Source organism: Psammomys obesus, unplaced genomic scaffold (assembly GCF_907164565.1).
Source record: "Psammomys obesus unplaced genomic scaffold, mPsaObe1.curated_primary_1811, whole genome shotgun sequence".
NCBI lineage: Eukaryota > Metazoa > Chordata > Mammalia > Rodentia > Muridae > Psammomys > Psammomys obesus.
Window position 1 is genome coordinate 418,987 of NW_026585580.1, and position 11,162 is coordinate 430,148.

General features: G+C 40.5%; 1 long non-coding RNA gene across 1 annotated transcript in view; it reads left to right on the top strand.

The window, feature by feature from the left end:
* LOC129677624 (uncharacterized) overlaps nucleotides 1-11,162 on the top strand; it is a 28,177-nt gene that overhangs the window by 13,668 nt on the left and 3,347 nt on the right. The window contains exon 2 of the long non-coding RNA XR_008720230.1: nucleotides 9,932-10,131. This is a non-coding gene — a long non-coding RNA (uncharacterized LOC129677624). The remainder of the gene's footprint in view (nucleotides 1-9,931; nucleotides 10,132-11,162) is intronic.

Here is an 11,162-nt window from a genome sequence, read left to right on the forward strand (position 1 = left end):
TGTGTGTGTGTGTGTGTGTGTGTGTGTGTGTGTGTGTGTGTGTGTGTAGAGGGGGAGGAAGATAGGGGTTGTGGAACACAGGTTTGTGGTTTTTTTGTTTGTTTTTGTTTTGTTTTGTTTTTCACAAACAAATATTTATTGAGTGCCTACTATGAGCCAGGCACTGTTAAACCCCCAATGAATAAAACAAAAACAAAACAGGACAGAGGCAGAAGAGAGAAACTGAAGGAGCCAAACAGGCAGGGGGAGGAAGCGAAGGGAACCTAGCAGCCTGGGGTGACAAGGGGCTCTCTGCCCTAGGCCTCTTCTGCTTCCTCCCTGAAATCTTCCTCCTCCTCCGAGGCGGCATCCTGGTACTGCTGGTACTCGGAGACCAGGTCATTCATGTTGCGCTTGGCTTCCGTGAACACCATCTTGTCCATGCCCTCACCCGTGTACCAGTGGAGGAAAGCCTTCGGGCAGAACAAGGAACACAGGGTTTTGATATGTAACTCAGGCTAGATTCAAACTGGTTATGTAGCTCAGGTTGATGTGGGGGCCTAAGATAATCCAGTTTTAGCCTTCTGAGTGCTGGGATGACAGATGTGTTCCACCACCCCCAACTTTAAATAGCATTTTAAACTTTTTCAGGCCACATGTACTTTCATTCATAGCCAGCAGCCATATAAAAATACATAAAAATGGGCCACAGATAGCTTCAGTTATAGCCATAGACGAATAGGAACAAGTGGGTATGTTTTAACAAAACTTCATAAAAACGGCAGCAGCAGGTCACCTGAAGGATGTCGTTTGATGATCTGTAATTTGCAGGGTCTACAGAAGCCAACATATAAAGGTGTTTAGACGAGACGTGTGAGGTGACGAGATGCAAAGACTGATTGTTTTGGGTTATTATTGATAAAGTAAGGCTTTTTTTCCCCAGGATTACTGTTAATGCTCTTTTAAAAATATTTCATCCATTACCTTGCATTAATCCTGAAAGTCTAAGACATTCACTTGACCCATCCTTGAGCCTCAGGCTTGTAAGTTTTGAGGACACTGAAGCTCCTCGGTGAATATAGAGGCAAACGGACAACCTGGCAGTGTCTCATACCAGGCTCTTGTCATAGAGATGGTATCTGCCCCTGTTTGATTGGTGCACCCTTATAATCACATGGGAACCGTGGGGACACCATCACTATTTCTCTGGTCCTTTGCTGTTGAGATATCTGTTTTCCCAGGTATCTCCTATCATTGTTCTTGAATTCTATCTTCCATGAAGTCCTAGGAAGTGAACACAATTCTTCCGGATTGTTTGCAAGTGAAAACAAGGAAAGTCCTTGTTGTCCTTCCCTGTGCTTGGCTCCTTAGGTCAACCTGAGACCTCTTCAGAGTTGCCTTTTCGTCTGTATTCCTCCCTCTGCATTCTGGCCATGACTACTGATGTCATCTCTGAGAAGTGGCAGGTGTTCAGCATTTCTTCTTTCCCTCAGCATTCTCACCAGACTCTTCCTTATCATTCCTTTTGTGACAACCCAGACCTGTAATGGTAGGTTCTGGTACTTTGTATTTGGTTGTTAATGAATTTGCTCCCCGAGGCCTGCTTGCTGTTTTTGATGACTTGACGCTCACCTGCTTCAAAATGTCATTGGTAAACTTGCCTCAGAGATTATTCCTGATTGGCTGATTAAAAGGCCTAAACCTGGGAAGGACAGAATGGGGTAGGTGTGGCTAAAGTTTGGGGTTTTGAGGACAGAGGGATCTTGGGATGTGGACAGGTACCGGAAGAGGAAGGGCAGAGAGATGCAATGAATTAGCGTGAAAAAAAATTACAGGCCTGGCATGGATGGAGGAATTGGCCCAGATGAAGAATATTAATTCAAGAATAATAATTCAAGTATTATGGAATTATGGATGGGAGGTAGCCTGGGATGGGGCTGGGAGGTAAAGGTAGTTTAGAGGGTTAATATCTGCCCTGTTCCGGGTAAGATAAGGCTATTGTAAAATCCATCAGGTGTCCGGGTCTTTTATTGATTATAATAGTGAGTAAGATAATACTGCTGTGATAATTATAGGACTAATAATAAATATTATTAGCCATACCCTTGTCTTAACACCAACATGGACCTCTTCCAACCTGAACTTCCAAACCCTCTCAGGCTTTGTTCACTACCCAGATCCAAGGATGTTCTCATGTTTTCAGTTATTTGTTACAGCAGCAGACTGACTTCTCCATACCAGTTTTGTGCCTTAGATGATTTTTTTAAAAAAATTGATACAGGGCCTTGTTATGTAGCTCTGTTGGCCTTGAACTTGCGACCTTCATGCTGCCCAAATGCTGGCATTACAATTATACATCAGCACACTCTAATTTTCTTAGATTGTTTTTGTATGACTATAGTAGAATACCTAAGAGTTGATATATTTTATAATAAAAGCAGATATTAATTTACTATTTTGGAAGCTGGGAAGTTCAGGGGATAGAAGGGAAAGAAAGAGAAAGGGAGAGAGAAAGGGAGAGAAAGAGAGAGAGAACAGAATTCATTTTTTCTTTCAGAATCCACTCCTGTGATAACTAACTCACTTACTGGATAATGCTATTTATCCACTGTGAGACATCTGTACTATAGTGCCATTCTGTAGTTTGAAAATCCAGTCTAGGATAAGTAACTGGCACAAGAAATTCAGCCTGGAATTCAAATCTAGAACTGTCTGATCTCAAATGATGGTGAGTTTAAGATTTAGTTTAGTTAAACTTTTACTAACCAAAGGTATTTTATTTTATTAAACATTTTTTTGAAGGAAAGTCTCAGCCTGTAGCCCTGACTAGTCTGAAATGTTTTATATATTGTCCAGGCTAGCTTCAAACTCAGTGTGATCCTTTCTGCCTTAGACTTGTTCATAGTGGAATTATGGCCATTAGCGACCATACCTGGCTTTAAAGATGTTTAGAATCTCCTTTCCACCATCATTCCTTTCATACTCAGGTTTGTAGGTTACTTTATACTTTGTCTAGAGTGGTTGTCATGCAACAAACAGATGAAACACTGGATAAAGAGATGAGTAAGGGGGGTTGTGACTCAGTGGATAAGAGCACTGGTTGCTCTTCTTGAGGACCTGGGTTCAAGTCCCATACCCAGTCGTGGCTCAAAACCATCTGTATCTCAGTTCCAGGGTTTTCAACACCCTATTGCTGGAGGCCAGCAATGCACAAACATACACGTGAAGAAAGCACTCATGCACATAAAAAAAAAAAAACCAAAAAAACTGTTCTTAAAGAGCAAAGGAAAGCTACTCTAGGCAATGGGGGAGGGGCGCTCAAGGGCAGCTGCACCACTGAGGCATTGGCTAGCAGAATTTCAACTATGCAGTGTGAGTAGGTCTAGTGTTTCTCACTAACTTCATATCATACCCAGGCTTTATGGTAATAACTAGTGGGCTGGAGTGAAATGGCTCCTCTCTCATGGCCCGTTTGAGAAGCATAATGAATGGCTCCTTACACAAGGCTCCCTTGTGCCGTTTGATGAAGTGCACAGATCCAAGCCTCCAAAAACAGGGGTTTATGTCCAGGTTTCAAAAACCACCAACCAACCTGTACCCAGAAACAGTCACTCATTTATCTCTGTAGGAACTGAGCAACTTCGCGAATGTTCCAAGCCAAATGGTACAGGATGAAAAACAAACACCAGCAGCTTGCTTGCATGATGTTTCCAGGAATCACCCTGCCCGGCAAAGAAAACAACGCCCAAGCCTGCAAATTAACCAGTTCAAGTCTGAGACTAGAATTCTGCCCGGGGTGCGTGCGTGCCTGTTATTTTACAGTTTAAGAGTACAAACATTAATGAAAATTCCTAGGCAAATAAAGGAAGAAGAATCAGAATTTCTGTTTCAACACTGAACATCCGTTCTAGAGGCAAGCGGGCAAATGACAGCTGCCATGTTGTGTGTGAGTGACAAAAGCTGGAAACTTAAATATCTCCTGATGGGGAGGGCTTGGAAAGTAGTGTGCTCATGCAGAGGAGCAGCACACAGCAAGAAAAGGGAGCAATGGTACCAATGAACCCTCACCTTCAGTGGCACAAAACTAAGTACACTTTGTCGATATATACATACACACATATACATACATATATACACACATACACATACACATACACATACACATATACATATACATACTTATATGCATACACACACACTCACACACACACTCACACACACACTCACATATATGCACCAGGAAATGCGGAGTGGAATTAAATTTGAGCACTTCCGTCTTTTCTGGGGAGCAAACACCCTGGATACTGGAAATATTGGTAGGTGTGATTTCCTTGGAGAGGGCAGAATGGGACTGAGAAGAAAGCAGAGATTTCAGAGTTGTCTATAAATAATTATTTTTGACAAAGAAATGTATGTATACAACTGCTTCTTAGTTAGAAATTAGTAATAACTATCAAATAAATTATGGACCACATAACTTTTTGAAAAGGAGATCTTCTAGTTTTTAGTGGGAGAACCCTGCTTAAATACCCTGTTGGTATTCATGTTGGAAAGAAGTCTCTCTCTCTCTCTCTGTGTCTCTTCTTTTTTGGTGGCTCAGGATTGAACCCTTGGCCCTACATATACTTAACATATCACAGGACTTACATCTTCAGGGATGGAAAAGTGATGTTAAAGAAGAAAAAAAAAGTGTAAATGTTTTGATGTTATTAAATTGATAATGAAAATTTGAGGATTTTCTCATGAGAATTGTTTATTTATTCTTTTTTTTTTTCTTCTCTGAAACAGTGTCTTTGTAGCTCAGGCCGACCCTCCACTTGCTCTGTAGCCCAGGCTGCTCTTGAACTTCTGATTCTTCCATGCCTGCCTGCCAAGTGCTGGGATTATAGGGAAGCAGCACCATACAGCCTGAAGATATCATCATTGTCAAATATTTAATGTGTAGATTGGCACTGTAAACAATTTCCCCATAAATTAAGTAAATTTGAGAAATATCCAGTGTTTTAAGAACACTTAGTGATTTTTTTTTTTAAGTGCTAGCAGGAATGTCTGTCAGTGAGAGCAGGAGAAAAAAAATAAATTATTTTAGAATACAGATTTCCTATGTGATCAAAACTTCATTAAATGCACAAGAAAATTGGTCTCATGGAGACAATACATTCCTTGGTGAGAGAGTAAACCTTCCTGAATTAATTACAAAGTCGGGAAATCCCAATGGAATGTCATCTTATTAATTTTGCTTATTTAATTTGAAGACATGATTCTGAGTTCAAAACACAGGTTGATGAGAAAAATCAAGACACTTCTTGACTTACTTCATTTTAAAATACAGCACAGAGCTTCAAGTTTTACATTTTTAATATTGACAGGAAAAAAATCAAACAAATTGGTGCAATAGAATAGAATATGGCCTCCAAGAACAGGAACTCCACAAGGAGAGCAACAGAACCAAAAATCTGAGCACAGGGGTCTTTTCTGAGACTGATACTCCAACCAAGGACCATGCATGGAGATAACCTAGAACCCCTGCACAGATGTAGGCCATGGCAGTTCAGTGTCCAAGTGGGTTCCATAGGAGCAGGGACTGTCTCTGACATGAATTGATTGGCCTGCTCTTTAATCACCTCCCCCTGAGGAGGGAGCAGCCTTACCAGGCCACAGAAGAAGACAGTGCAGCCACTCCTGATGAGACCTAATTGACTAGGATCAGAAGGAAGGAAAAGAAGACCTCCCCTATCAGTGGACTTGGGGAGGGGCATGCATGCAGAGGGGGCAGGAAGGGAGGGATTGGGATGGGAGGAGGGAGGGAACCACAGGGGGGATACAAAGTGAATAACGTGTAATTAATAAAGAATTAAAAAAAAAAAGAATATGGCCTCCAAAGAAGTTTGCCTGTTTTTCTGTCTGCTAGTGAAGCAGAAATATCACATTCCAATGGCAAAAAGGAAATTATGTTTCTATTGATATTTAAAAAAAAATTGTCAGGCATGATGATACAAGCCTGTAATACCAACACAATAGAGGCCATTATAGGAGGATTTTGAGTTTAAGGCCAGCATGGACTATAGCATGAATTCTATGACAATCTGAGATATATAATGAAATGTTGTCTCAAAATAAATAAACAATTAACTAACTACTTATGTAAAACTAACAAGAGGTGTAGAGGGAATGGGGGAAATATGAGTAAAATATAATCATATGTATGCATAAAAGTGTCATTCTGAAACCCATTATTTTGTATAGTAACTAAAATAAATACAGATGTTATTAAAAATAAAAACGTTATATATAATAAAATAAATATATATAAAATAAATATATTTTATTATATAAAATGAATATAGACAGGGTTTCTCTGTGTAGCCTTGGCTGTCCTGGACTCACTTTGTAGACCAGCCTGGCCTCAAACTCAAAGAGATCTGCCCACCTTTGCCTCCCAGAGTGCTAGGATTACAGGAGTACACCACTGTGCCTGACTGAAAGATTATTATTTTGAGTTTAGAGAAAAGAGGGGTTGGTGGTGTCTTTTGTTTGTTTGTTTTTGTTTTTGTTTTTCCGAGACAGGGTTTCTCTGTAGTCTTGGGCTGTCCTGGGCTTGCTTTGTAAACCAGGCTGGCATCAAACTTAAAGAGATCTGCCTACCTCTGTTTCCTTGAGTGTTGGGATTACAGGCTTGTGTCTCCTTTTATTTTATGGGACATCACTTCACTACATAGCTCTTGCTGGCCTGGAACTCACCATGCATACCAACCTGACCTTAAACTCATAGAAATCCTCCTGTCTCTATTTCCCAAGTGCTAGGATTAAAGATGCTCACCACCATGTCTTGTCCTAACATTCAAGTTTTTAAGGGTTTCTGGGTTGTAAGATTGAATGAAAACAGCCTGAGATTCAGGCATAGCAGCAAGCAGGTTTTGTGGTGTGTGTGTGTGTGTGTTTTCCAATTAAATACATGTGGAATGCAAGAAATGCTTCTTCAACATATGTAATCGAGTGATCCTGTCAACACCCAGCAGATCATCTCCCTCCTTTGCTGAGAAATTGTTCAATGGCTTCTGTAGCACTCCAAGCAAAGGGCAAAATCCAATGGCCCCAGCGTTCTCGGGCTCCCTCTCTCTGCCTTTTCCTTTTGCTCAGGTGACTCCACTTGAGCTTTACTGCTTTTAAGATTTTCAAGAGAGGTATTGTCAATCTCAGCAGGTCTAGTCAGAACGTCAAAAACCAAGAGCCCAAAGGACAAAACTCCAAGTAAACCTAACCAAAACAATGATCCAAACACCAAAACAAACAACCGAAAGGAAGTTGTAAATAGACACTTTTCATGTCTACTGAGAAATAGCCTGTAGTTAGAGTTCTCAGGGTCTGGGAAGGCCATGTGCAGGTATGTACAAGTATGTGCAGGGGTATGTACAGCTATGTACAGCTATATGAGAGAGCCCAGAGCATTAAAAATCTACTTAGAGACAGGAACAAAGTGGTGGATTGAAGAAGCTAGGGATCTTTCAGAAGAGTCACTTACCATGGAAACAGTGGGAGAGGTTATCTAAAGAATATTTAGTCTTAGTTCACTTTGAAAAAAAAAAAAAAACAACAAAAACCTCACAGGGGTGACATGAATCAATTCTCAGGAAAAACTCAAACATCTAGGGATCTAGTCTGGGTGTTTTAGCCTTTTGTGGTATTTGATGGTTTTTAAGGGACTTTAACTTTTGCAACCCACCGCAGTAAGTAAGCTATCAACCCCACCCCCACTTTTACTCCCAAACTTGTTGACAGAGATCAATAAGTTTGTTGAGGTAAATTGTTGACTTTTTTATGACTGGAAACAAATAACATCAGAAGACCAAGAACATCCACATCAGTCGTAGAATTTACTGGTGCTATCAGTGTGGACTTTAAAAATATTGCTTTCCCCAGCCATTAGCTGTTCAGGAAACATGTTCTCAAGCATTTCCTACACTGTGCTATCATTTCAGGTATTTTCAAAGGATGTAATGTTCTCCTTAACTACAGTGTCAACATAACAATCTGCCATGCTCTTCTTTCTTATTTACTCCCATGTCAAAGTTCACAGTGCTACACCCTGATAACCCCAAGCTCTAGATATTTTCCCCATGGCACTCAGGTGGCCCAAAGGTAGAGTGACAGGCACTTTAAGTGAGCAAGAGCCATTCTGTTTACTCTAAGTGAAAAGGCAGGAACCACAACTGCTTGGTGCCTTTTAATTTCATGATATCATTTGTTTAAATTAGAATTTAATTTACCAAGAGGAAGCTGAAGCAATATCGTTCATTGTTTGTGTAAGAAAGTAGAGTCATGCTCAGAGGAGGCCTGATAAGCAAATTACTAGGTTTTCATCAGGCCTCCTATGTGGGTAGCCCCAAGGCTAAGAATTCTCCCACTTATGTTGAATATTAAGAATCATTTTGTAAAATGATTTTGTAAAAATATCTTGTGCGTGTCACTGGGAAATGCCCTGTTTCTGCTATGATGATAGAGTTACATACATATCTTTGTGAGTGGGGTAGGGAAGTTTTATGTATTGAATGGATAGTCTGGGTCATATAAATATCTAAATAATGGCTTTCAAGATTTTATTAATGTAAAACATTCCTGAAAGGAATTGAAATTATGCAACACAACACTACCCTTAACTGTATTGCTTTTCACTCCTACAAGAAAGCATATCAGAATTAAAGGATACAAAACTTCATTAATGACTGAATCCAAGTGCTGGGTATAAGCCTCTTGCTTTTTATTTGTTTTGTTTTTGTTTTTGTTTTTGAGACAGAATTTCACTCTGTGTCCAGTCATGTCTTAATCTTGTGGCCCTTGTCCTACCTCAGTCTCCTCCGTGCTGGAATCACAGGCATGTGCTACCACATCTGGTTTAAGACTCTTCATCTTTGTACTAGTTCTTGTGACTAATGTATTATGTTAATTATATCAACTTGTAATTTGAGATCGTAGACTCAACAGAAATGTAATAAGTACAATCTATTAGAGTTGAATCCTGAATCTGCTTAATCTAAAACTATCCCAATAATAAGTTGCATTAACATAAACATATTTTTCACTGGAGACATCTTGCTTCTCCTCTATTGGCTAGCAAAACAGGGAACCTGCTTTATCATCAGCCTCAATGCATGCAGTGTCAACTTTAAATGGTGGTGTGAGGACACGACTGTGATTTTCAGTAGGAAACAGGCAGGTAAGCTGAAACAGGGCAGGGGATAATGTTGACCTTACAGAAACTGTTTATAGCAGAAAGTCATGCGATAACATCTAAGAGCTCATTTTATGAGGTCAGGGATTCTAGTCATGTCAAAACCACAGAAGCCCATTTTGAAAAGACTATCACTGCTTCACACTGTCAGTAACTTAGATGCAGAAGTCCGGCATTGCTCACTAAGCTGTATCCTGCACTACAGAAGAGAACAGCCTGCCATGAAAAGGTGGGTTTATTACAGGACAGCTCTGTTAGCAGGACTTTAAATATGAATGGGGCGATCCATATGATTGTCTTAATAGATGCAAGAGAAACATCGGTCAAACACCTTATAGGAAGAAGAAAACAACATCAACAAAATCTCTGTCTATATCTCTCTCTCAATACACAGACTAAACGGAACTCTGTCCGCTTGCCACAGGCCCTCTGTGGAATGTCAGGAGTTAATGTACTTAATGTTGCAATGTCAGAACACTCCCCCTGAGATTAGGGTCAAGGCAGGTATGACCTCCCCCAACATTTACATGAGAGGGTTAGACAGTGTTCTCAGTCAAGCTTCTGTCAGTCAGAAGGATTTTGAGTGAAGGTTTCTGTGGATGTTGTCTTCATTTCTGGTCCTTTTATTGCTGGGTTGTATCCCATTGTACAGAGAGGCACTACATTTTGTTTGTCTACTCACTAAGTGAAGGTAATTCGATGTTTTTTTTTTTTTTTTTTCAGTTCAAACTATTGTAAACAGGAGTACAATAAATGCTTATGTTAAAACATGAAGGTACAGGACTGAAGAGATGGCTCAGAGGTTAAGAAGTGCTGACTGTTCTTCCAGATATATGAGTTCAATTCTCAGCAATCACCTGGTGGCTCACAACCATCTATAATGAGATCTGGTGACCTCTTCTGGCCTGTAGGCATACATGCAGGTAAAACAAAAAACAAACCAAAAAACCCTTAAAGTTATATAAGGACACTTATTAATGGGGAAAGATGTTTTTGACCAGTTGGCAAATGAAAATAAATTATAAAATAGGTAATGCTATATGACCCCTTTTTGAGATGGGGTCTTGCTTTTCAGCCCAGGCAGGACTTGAACTCAAGATCCTCCCACCTCAGCTTATTGAGTTCAGATCTCCAAAATCCAGGCAAAAAGCTGGGTGTGGTTGTGCATGCCTATGATATTGGTGCTGGGACAGAGACAAAGAGGATCCCTTGGCCAGACAATCATTGGTCTCCTGGTTCTCTGAGGGACCCGGTCCCCAATAGTAAGATGGAGAGTATTTCGAAGACATTGGTGTTGACCTCTTGCCTTCACGTGTGTATGCATGGATGAGTGCACCATTACACACACATCCACATGTATGTCACACACACACACACACACACACAATTGAACAAGCACTGCAAGGAGGATATGAAGATGAGCACCTTGAAAAGATGTTTAATATCATTAATCATCAAATAGAGGCAAACTGAAGCCCCTCATATCATGGATAGCACCAGCTATGAAAAAGAGTGTAAAGCAATGAGAAAATACCATTCTGGTGTGAACAGAGAAAATGTGTAACAATTTGGGACCTGATCAGGCAGATTCTTGTAAACATGCAACTACACTGTGGCCCAGCAAACACACTTCTAGGGATGTACACAGGAGAAATGAAAATATCTGGGGCTATAGCTCGGTGCTGGAGTTCTAGAGCAGTGGCAGAGCAGCACAGGTAAGTCCCCAATTCCAATCCTTAGAACAACATAAAGTGAAATCTGGACACTGTAGACTTGTACATGAATGTTCACAGCAGTGTTATTCATGCTGAATACTCTGGAAGAAAAAAATTACACTTCCATCTGGGAGTATAGCTCAGTGGTGGCTGGCATGGTTAACAAGCCTGAGGCCCAGAGTCCAATTCCAAACACACACACACACACACACACACACACACACACACACACACACACA